The 11,150-nt window shown below is 39.2% G+C and overlaps 1 pseudogene; it reads left to right on the top strand.

Annotated features, from left to right (window-relative positions):
- The first annotated feature begins 353 nt into the window (after positions 1 to 353).
- On the top strand, positions 354 to 2,128 carry LOC118888082 (annotated as a pseudogene).
- The last annotated feature ends 9,022 nt before the right edge of the window (positions 2,129 to 11,150 follow it).

Raw genomic sequence — 11,150 nt, 5'->3', positions numbered from 1 at the left:
GGGTGTGTGGCAACTCTGCATGAGGCAAGTCTATGGCACCATTTTTTTTTTCTCAGCAGCATCTGCTCACTTTGTGTTTCTATGTCACATTTTGATAATTGTCACAATATTTCAAACTTTTTTTTTATTATTGCGTTTGTTATGGTGATCTGTGATCAGTGATCTTTGATGTTACTATTGTAGTTGTTTTGAGGTGCCAGGAATCATGCTCGTACAATATTATGAACTTAACTGATAAATGTTATGTGTGTTCTGATTGCTCCACCAGCTGGCCTTTCCCCTCTCTCCATGTCCTTCAGCCTCTGTATTGCCTAAGACCCAATATTGAAATTAGGTCAATTAATAATCTTACAATGGCCTCTAAGTGTTCAAGTGAAAGGAAGAATTGTACATCTCTCACTTTAAATAAAAATCTAGAAATGATTAAGTTTAGTGGAGAAGACATGTCCAAAGCTAAGATAGGGCAAAAGCTAGGTCTCTTGCTAACCAAGTTATAAATGCACCGGAAAAGTTCTTGAAGGAAATTAAAAGTGCTCCTCCTGTGAACACACAAATAATAAAAAAAAAAAGCAAAACAGCCTTACTGATGATATGGAGAAAATTTGAGTGGTCTGGATAGAAGATCAAATCAGCTACAACATTTCTTAAAGCCAAAACCTAATCCAGAGCAAGGTCCTAAATTTCTTCAATTCTATGAAGGCTGAGGGAGGTGAGGAAGCTCCAGAAGAAAAGTTTGAAGCTAGCAGAAGCTGGTTCATGAGGTTTAAGGAAAGAAGCCATCTCCATAACATAAAGTGCAAGGTGAAGCAGCAAGCACTGATGTAGAAGCTGCAGCAAGTTATCCAGAAGATCTAGCTGAGATAATTAATGAAGGTGGCTACACTGAACATCAGATTTTCAATGTAAATGAAACAGCCTTCTGTTGGAAGAAGATGCCATCTAGGACTTTCATAGCTAGAGAGGAGAAGTTAATGTCTGACTTCAAAGCTTCAAAAACCTGGCTGACTCTCTTGTTAGGAGCTAATGCAGCTGGCAACTTTAAGTTGAAGCCAGTGCTCATTTACCATTCTGAAAATCCTAGCGCCCTTAGGAATGATGCTAAATCTACTCTATTTGTGCTCTATAAGTAGAACAACAAAGCCTAGATGACAGCACATCTGTTTACAACATGGTTTACTGAATATTTTAAGCCCACTGTGGAAACCTACTGCTCAGAAAAGATCACTTTCAAAATATTTCTGCTTACTGACAATACACATGGTCACCCAAGAGCTCTATGGAGATGTTCAACGAGATTAATGTTTTCATTAATGTTGTGCCTGCTAGCACAACATTCATTCTGCAGCCCACTGATCAAGGACTAATTTCAACTTTCAAGTCTTATCATTTAAGAAATATATTTCCTAAGGCCATAGCTGCCATAGATAGTGATTCCTCTGATGAATCTGGGCAAAGTGAACTGAAAAGATTCTGAAAAGGAATCACCATTCTAGATGCCACTAAGGACATTCGTGATTCATGGGAAGAGGACAAAGTATCAACATTAAGAGGAGTTTGGAAGAAGCTGATTCCAAACTTCAGGGATTTTGAAGGGTTCAAGTCTTTAGTGGAAGAAAAAACTGCAGATGTGGTGGAAATAGCAAGAGAACTAGAGTTAGAAGTGCAGTCTGAAGATGTGACTGAATTGTTGCAATCTCACAATAAAACTTGTAGAGATGAGGAGTTGCTTCCTATGGGTGAGTAAAGAAAGTGGTTTCTTGAGATGGAATCAACTCCTAATAAAGATGCTGTGAAGACTGTTGAAATGACAGCAAAAGATTTAGAATATTCCATAAACTTAGTTGATAAAACCATGGCAGGGTTTGAGAGGATTGACTCCAAGTTTTAAAGAAGTTTTAGTGTGGGTAAAATGCTATCAAACAGCCTTGCATATCACAGAAAGATCACTGGTGAAGGGAAGAGTCGATCAATGTGGCCAATTTCACTGCTGTCTTATTTGAAGAAACTGCCATGGCCACCCTAACCTTCGGTACCCACCACCCTGATCAGTCAGCCGCCATCAACACTGACGCAAGACTCTCCACCAGCAAAAAGATTACAACTCACTGAAAGCTCACAAGAAGGTTAGCACTTTTTAGCAATAAAGTATTTTTAAATTAAGGAGGCACCTGAAGGATCCTTCAATGGCCAAATGTGTGACAACTTGAACAATGACAAAATATGACACTAACTGATTATAACACAAATAAAGGAAATATTCATGAGACTGTACTGATATAAATAAATAATTGAATGAATAAGTAATTTAGGGAGACGGGAAAGCCCCTTTTCTAGAAAAATTCCAATTATACAATGTGGAAGAATAATGGAAATGAAAAATTATCACTAGGAAAACAGTCATAACAGTTGCAGACAAGAATCACTGATGGATTAGTGGACAAAAATATGAGAAAAAAGGGCATTTTCATAATCTCAAAGTATCTCCCCACAAGACACTTAGCAGTTTTAAAGGAAAAACGGTAACTGTAAAGTGCAGATACGTGACAGATACTACCTTAACAAGGTGATCAAAATCAACATCACCAATAACAAGACATATCAACATCATGTGCCCCCTGTTATAAAGTGAGAAGCCCACAGCATCATTTCTGCGCTATTTTTGCCAAAAATGCAGAACCTCAATCAAATCCTGAGACAATAGGGAAATCTAAATTTCAAAATATTGTAGAAGACAACTGACCAGTATTCTTCGAATGTGTCAAGTACCTGGAACTGTCACAAATTGGAGGAAAAGAGTACATAATAATGAAATACAATATGGAATCCTGAATTGGAACCAGAACTATGAAATAAACATTAGTTGAAAAATTGGTGAAACTAGAACAGAGTCTATAGATTATTTACTAATATCCCATATATCCCAATGTTAATTTTCTGGATTCAGTAATTATACTATGGTTATACATGACGTAAACCTTAGGAGATGCTGAGTGAAGAGTTATACAGAAATTCTGTGGCCTATTTTTACAATTTCTGTAAGTCTAGTATTCTGAAAATCGAGTTTAAAAATATAAAAACATTTGAAAATAATTCTAAGAGGACTCTCTATGAGAGAGTCCGTTTACATGAAATATATTCATCTCCAAGAAGAGAGAAGACAATTTAGAACATGAATTCTATTGAGCACTATATTCATCTGCTTAAATTGCCATAAAGGAATGTCACAGATTGGGTGGCTTAAACAATAGAAATATATTTCTCACAGTTCTGGAGACTGGAAGTCCAAGATCAAGGTGCCAGCAGAGTTGATCTCTAGTGGGACCTATCTTCCTGGCTTGTAGATAGCTGCCTTCTTGCTATATCCTCACATGGCTGTTCTTCTGTGCATGCTGAGAGAGTGAGAAATCTCTGCCATCTCTTCCTATTCTTACAAGGACACTAGTCTTATTGAATTAGGGCCCCACCCTATGACCTCATTTAACCTTAATTAATTCTTTAAAGGTCCTATCTCCAAAGTCACAATGGGGCTTGGGCTTCAACATATGCTCTTTGGGGTAACAAGATTCACTCCACAAGGACCAACTAGATTCATTATCTTCATATGTTAAAAAAAAGACAGTGAATATACTGATGGACATTTTCTATAGTTGAAAGGAGATAACAAGGAGGAAGATGAGAAGACAGAAGGAAGACTAGTTCAGTGTAAGATGATATGGTGGATAAAAGCATGTCTTCTGGATGAATACTTATAGAATAAGGCAGTACCCACAATTTGATTCTCACATAAATCATACAGTTAGTGACACAAGAGAGTACATGGAGTTTGTGATTCTGTGTGTGTGTGTGTGTGTGTGTGTGTGTGTGTGTGTGTGTGTGTATAAGGCATAAAAACACTTTGATTTCACATCAGACTGCCCAGATTTTCGTATAACCTCCTAAAACAAGAGGGAAAAAGGTACTTAGTAGCAGAAGTAGCTCCATTTATTCATACTAGCTGAATCTGTTATATTCAATCTGACATAAAACTCCATGAAACAGACAAGAATGACATTTAAATGCAAAGAATTGACAGACCTACCTTTCCCCCTCCACTCTAAATAATAAGGTACAGCCACATTCTCTAGCCAATTCCACTTTCTAAGTACCTTGTTTGACATTTTCCTGCAATGAATGGAACCCCTACCAGCATCATTAGCTTTGCCAAGATTTTCTCTCTGGAATGGGCAAAGCAGCTGCCAATTCTAACCAGCCAGGATAGAAGGGAAAAATAAAGAAACAAAGGGCAGAAAAAAATAAAGTAAATCCCTGCAGTAAATTTGAGAGGTTTTGTTTGCAAAAGTAAAAGATGAAACAAATGTTACAGCTTTTGGATACATCAGTGAAAGTAAACCAGACACTTATGTATACATGACTGCAGTCCAATCCACCAAATCAGAGACCACAGTAAATCAAGGGGTAAAAGGAGAAAAATAGCACCAACTTCCGTGACATATGCATCTGAATATGTAGAGTTTTATATGTATGTTTGGTTAGCTCATCATCATTTAGGGAAGAATTATTGACTATAAATTTTCCAGGGATTTTGCTCATTAGAGTTATTTTTGTAGCTTCCTTTCAAGCTCTGGTTATACCTGCCCATACTTCCACCAAAAGGTGAGGCAGAGGGGCTCTTACATGAAGGAAGTGTGAGATAATTAAAAAATATATTTATATCTATATCTTCTCTGTTCTGGCACAGAACTCTTAAAACCCTTGTAATTTGCTAAGTGATTAAAGAACTAGGAACATCTTTTGTTCTAATATTTGGTCTCTGATCCCAGTTCCTGAAACCAAACTGACACCCTTGGAATTTCCTGGGTGATAGGAATGCCTTTTGTCCTAATAAGGTGACTCTGGAGGGGCTCCTGGGTGGGGGCTGGTCACCAGAAACACCCAGCCATGATCAGAAGCTTGAAATTTTAGGTCCCACCTCCCATCCTCCAGAGAGGGGAGAGGGAGGACAAATGGAGTTAATGATCAGTCATGTCTATGTGATGAAGCCCCTATAAAAATCCCAAAGAACGGAGCTGGAAGAGTTTCCGTGTCACTGAACACATGGGGATGGGGGCGCCCAGAGAGAGCATGGAAGCTCTGTGCCCCTTCCCACATACCTGTCCTACGCATCTCTTACATCTACATATTCACCTGTATCCTTTATCATATATTTTAATAAAACTGGCAAACAGTAAGTCAACTGTTTTCCTGAGTTCTGTGAGACCCTCTAGCAAATCAACTGAACCTAGAAGAGGGGGTAGTGGGAACCCCTGGTTTATAGCCCATCAGTCTGAAGCACAAGTAACAACCTAAACTTATGATTGGCATCTGAAGTGGGAGGGGGCAGTCTTGTGGCACTGAGCCGTTCACCTGTGGGATCTGACACTATACCCAGGTAGACAGTGTCAGAATTTAGTTAAATCATAGTATACCAGCTGGCATTGCAGAACTGTTTTGTGCAGGGGGGAAAATCCACACATCTGGTGTCAGAAGTGCTCTGAGTGTAACAGCAGTGTGAGAGTAAAAGAGAAACTCTGGAGTAGGGCAAGTGTTTGCTACTCAGGTGGGAAACATCTGTGTGGGAGGAGATTGGAGTGAGTTCTTGGATAAGAAGCAGTTGAGGCATGATGTGGACATTGGATTTATTCACGTTGTCCGTGGCCCTGTGGCCAAGCAAAATCAATAGCTGTCTATAATACTTTGGATTGAGACAAATACCTAAAGTCATGCACAGTTGAAGCCATGGAGCTCTGAGGACTGTGCAAGTCCACTGCTTTTTTCTGAAGCATCAACAATTGATCTTTTGGCACTCCTGCGGTCAGTGGCACCAAAGTGGTAGGAAAGAATCAGACAAAAACAAGAAAATTGGGCCTCTTTGTAAAATTACCTATGAGTTATAATGGTGAAGGGTTAGTAGATAAATGGTTATAATAAACTGAACAAACTCACTGAGCTTGATGAGAGACCCTTCAGACAGTTGATAGGTATTCATAAGAGGAGTGGAGAAGGAAGTCTAAAACTTTAGCAAGTCCTTTTCGTCATGTATTAGGATTTGGTCTCAAGGAGTGTCAGGTGGTGTTCTGTCAGCCTATACTTCAAAAATTTAAACAAGACCAATAAACGGTGCTTTAGACTCAGAATTGTCATTGTTTTTCTTGTCAAAAGTCTCACAAATCTTAGTCTCCAGAAACCATCAAGTGCTAAAGAGAAAACACAGAAGTATAAATGACAAGGAGTGGAAAAGCAGAGGAGCCTCAAGCTAAGAAACAAAGTGAAGCTGGGGAGAGACCTGCATCGCAGTGATTGCATCGTCTTGGATAGTTCTCCAGCCCAAGAAATTGTACCAACACTGACCACAGAGTGAAGTTCGCAGCAAGCACCCAGAATTAAAGACTGGTCTCTCATCATTCTTTGACAAAACATGTTGTGCTTTAATATTTTCTGCCTACTTCATTTCCACCTTTGTCTTGCGTTCCTAACCTCCCATCTATTCAGCTCGTTCCTGTATGGTCATCTGCATGAACTCTCCTTCTCTGCTCTTGTTTTTTTATTTTTTTATGCTCTTGTTTCTGATCTACTGCATGATTCCTCCCTTCTGAAATGGCATGTGCTTTCAGTAACAAACCCACTGGTTCAGATTTTTTTTTTTTGTCTTTCACCTTCCTTCACAGGAAATCTGGATTAAGGAATCTTGATATCTGGGCTCTATCTTAACCCTAGCCCAGACCCTAAAGCCTAAGTCCAAAAGCTTGCAACAGTGTAGACAGCCTTCAAGACATTTTGACTCTATAAATATCCATGGGGCCTTAGGTAAGACAAACTTCAAAATTTCAATTTTTCCCATCTATAAAACAGATCACCAATGCTTCCCACATGAGAGGAATACTCATCTGATCAATGAGGGAGAGTATTATAAGCTGTAAAGTGTGGAAATCCAATGTACTGGAGGAATGTGGTTAAATTCTCAAGGCCACCAGCCATTTCCTCCCCTTTCTCCATGGGAGAACTTACTTGTAGGATTTGATCCAGTACCCCAGGCCCCAAAATTCACTCCATGGCCCCACTTGGACTACAGACATTTCAATGCTCCATGGGAAGGTGGGATATGGAGGGACCACAGCCAGTCTCACAGGGTTAGAAGCCTGAGTGCCAGGGTAGAGGTGTGGTTTCATGAAGCTTGAGCAGATGTATCCATCTCATCTCCTCCCTCCAAGATAGCAGGTGACAACATAAGACAAAGAGGGAACGAGGTATGTATCAGTCAAAGTGCCCAGGAGGAATTCAAGGGTTGGGCACTGGATAGACCAACCCGAGACGTCAAATTTAAGACCCAGGGAATGCAGAAGAGCAAAGCAGAGTGTTTCAGAGCTCCAGATATCCCCATCAGTGGGAGGAATCTTTGAAGTGGGCTTTCCAAGACAATTGCTGTGATTCCTAGTAACTTTTCAATTCGCCTTCATGGGCTGTGGTATGTGGTGTTACGCAATGTGGACTGGCTAAAGGATCACATTTAGGACAGACAGCAAGTAGGGAAAACAGAAACACATAGTAAGGGAGGCCTAGCTTGGGGTGGGGGGGGGGGAAGAACCCCCAAAACTTATCAAATGATGGCAAATGTCACAGAACCTTTGATTAACACAAAAATGAAAATGTAGCCTGAGCCGACATAATTCTATACACCTTCCCATAACGTATGCAACAATGTAATGACAGCATTTCTCGGTGCAGTGAAATCTTGTTAAATTGATATAGTTTTATTCAAAACAGCATGAATTTGAAGTAGCTATTTCTCCCTAGTTGACTTAAATGTCTTTTAAATAAAATATCAGATAATATATAGTTAAAGTTCTTTTTTTCATAGCTCCCTTAATATAGAATTAACAAGGTGTTACTCAATTATTTAGAGTTTTCTGGTAAAGGGCCCATGAAGCTTTCACAAAAATAATGGGAAGCGTGTCCATAATTCTCATTTGACGTGATAAAACTCAAATCTGGAAGTTGCAGGAACGTCTTCAGCCAGCAGGGCCAGTCTTTCACAGCACGAACGTAACTACTGTTACAGTAGTTAGGATGAGGCTGAGATCTGGAGTGAGTCTTGGTCGGGGTGTGAGCCAGAGCTGGAGTGTGGGGAATGGTGGAACGACCTCCAAGCTGCCAGAATCGGACATTCAGAGCATGTGGTGTCAAGGAAAACTGATCTGGGCAAATGAATGCCTCAGAGAGGAACGGCAAGACGTGTCCCAAAAGAGACAAGGAAATGCAGCCGCAGAGAACACAGGCGTGAGCTGCAGGCAGGGAGACAGTGCAGTAGAATACTGCAATCCTGCTTTTGGAATTAGGTGTACATTAGTTTTTGGTGTCTGCCCCTTCCAAGCTGTGGGAATTTATAGAAGGCATTTCTGAGCCCCGTTTCCTTTATCTGTAAAATGGAATGTCAATCTAAAACTTATGCCAGAGAGCTGAAGTGAGAGGACCAGAAAAACCACGTCCAAAGATTCTAATACTTTATCTCACAGGACTGTTGTGAGGATTGTGTGCGTGAAATTATGTGAAAGTGTTCTGTAAACTGTAAGAAATTACACAAGTATTACTCATTATTTTATGTATGCCAAATGAAATGAAAAGAAAAATGTGTTTTTTCCAAATTATAAAAGAAATAAAAGTTAACTAAAGAAATTTTTAAAAATCTGTATCTTGAAAGAGAAAATTAAAAAGTTATAGTTAAGCTCACTACTCAAAATGTTAAAAAAAAATAATTGGGAAATTTTTTCCACTGTGTTGGTATATATTTATGTGTGTCTGTATTCCAACTAGGATCATATAGTATATACTAGACAGTCCTAAAACTACTTTCTTCTTTTTGTCTAACAGCATTTTTCCATATTCTTGAATATCTCGTTTCTAAATAAGGGAAAGGGAGATAATGTTGATTTAATCCCAATAAAATGAATCAGAGGGGACTTTTATAAGAAAAATATTTTTAAAGGCATTTGTTGGCAAGCAGTTACTACTAGCTGCTGGGATTTTGTTACTTTAGCCAAGGATTGTGAATAAAAGGTTGAAAAAAATATATTCAAAGCAAAAGTCAATATGGGAATGAAAAAAACCTGTAGGGAGAAAAAATAAAACAGAACTCCTTGCTATGTAGTAAAGATGACAGGGAAGTATTGAGGATTTAAAATATGTTATCAGGCATTGAGGTCTAGAATATCTGCTTACTGTAAAAATAAAATAAAATATAAACAAAGTCTTATTAACAAAGAAAAAAGCTAATTCTGTAACTCGATGAATGGTTGAAGACTGCAGACACCAAACCTTGACCATCATTTTAGAGACCAGCTTCGCTGTGAACCTCATAATCAGCCCCTGGTAGAATCACTAACTGCAGATTACCCTGGAAATATGCATCTAGCGAAAGACAATCTGAGCTGCGTGTGCAACTCTTATTATTCTGCAGTCTGCTCCAAATAAAGAATTTCATTATAAATGAGTATTTGATCTAAGCTGGCATGTCCCTTTCACTTTACTGCTTCAAAAATACCATCCCTCTAGACCCCATACCCCTATAGATAAGCAACAAGGATATATTGTAATAGCACATACTAACATAGCCATTATTTTGTAATAACTTTAAGTGGAGTATAATCTATAAAAAATGTTGTATCACTATGTTGTACACCTAATATAATGTTAACTAATTAATATTGTAAATCAAGTGTACTTCAATTAAAAAAAAATACTGTCACTATACTCTTCAGGTCATTGGCACTGGAGTGCAGTACATGCCCCAGATATGTCCCTGTTTCTTGGCCAAGCTAGTTGGTAATACACCATTTAATCATGTTCATGTTATCTATCGCTGTATAACAAACAATCTTGAAACTTGATGGTTTAAGAGAACAATGGGGCTTTACGCTTCTGAAACTTGGGCAAGATGTGTGCTGACTCACCTCTGTTTCGTGGTTTCTGGGGCCTCGGAATGGCTGACCCAATGGCTTGAGGCCAGAAGAGCTGTCTCAGGGGTCCAAGAGGGAATGTTCCCAGGCCTGGATGAAAACCACAGGGCTTTTTTGGAGGGGACCTAATTTCAGAAGAACTGGAATTATTATTGGTCAGCCAAGTCACTAAGGCCAGCAGCACAGATTCAAAGGGAGAGGAGTTAGATTTTACCTCTTAATGGGAGGAGTAGCAAAGCATGAAGGGCCATCTTTAATGTACCAGAAATTCTCCTATAAAAAAAAATGTTTTTTTTAACATCTTTATTGGAGTATAATTGCTTTACAATGGTGTGTTAGTTTCTGCTTTATAACATAGTGAATCAGCTATACGTATACATATATCTCCATATCTCCTCCCTCTTGCATCTCCCTCCCACCCTCCCTATCCCACCCCTCTAGGTGGACACAAAGCACCGAGCTGATCTCCCTGTGCTATGTGGCTGCTTCCCACTAGCTATCCATTTTACAGTTGGTAGTATATATAAGTCCATGCCACTCTCTCACTTTGTCCCAGCTTACCCTTCCCCCTCCCCGTGTCCTCAAGTCCATTCTCTACATCTGCATCTTTATTCCTGTCCTGCCCCTACGTTCTTCAGAACATTTTTTTTTTTAGATTCCATATATATGTTAGCATACGGTGTTTTTCTCTTTCTGACTTACTTCACTCTGTATGACAGACTCTAGGTCCATCCACCTCATTACAGATAACAATTTCGTTTCTTTTTATGGCTGAGTAATATTCCATTGTATATATGTGCCACATCTTCTTTATCCATTCATCTGTCAGTGGACACTCAGGTTGCTTCCATGTCCTGGCTATTGTAAATAGAGCTGCAATGAACATTGTGGTACATGACTCTTTTTGAATTCTGGTTTTCTCAGGGTATATGCCCAGTAGTGGGATTGCTGGGTCATATGGTAGTTCTATTTCTAGTTTTTTAAGTAACCTCCACACTGTTCTCCATAGTGGCTGTATCAATTTACATTCCCACCAACAGTGCAAGAGGGTTCCCTTTTCTCCACACCCTCTCCAGCATTTATTGTAGATTTTTTGATGATGGCCATTCTGACTGGTGTGAGGTGATACCTCATTGTAGTTTTGATTTGCATTTCTCTAAT

The sequence above is a fragment of the Balaenoptera musculus genome, chromosome 21 (assembly GCF_009873245.2).
Source record: "Balaenoptera musculus isolate JJ_BM4_2016_0621 chromosome 21, mBalMus1.pri.v3, whole genome shotgun sequence".
Classification (NCBI taxonomy): domain Eukaryota; kingdom Metazoa; phylum Chordata; class Mammalia; order Artiodactyla; family Balaenopteridae; genus Balaenoptera; species Balaenoptera musculus.
This window is presented reverse-complemented; position numbering and strand designations above follow the sequence as displayed.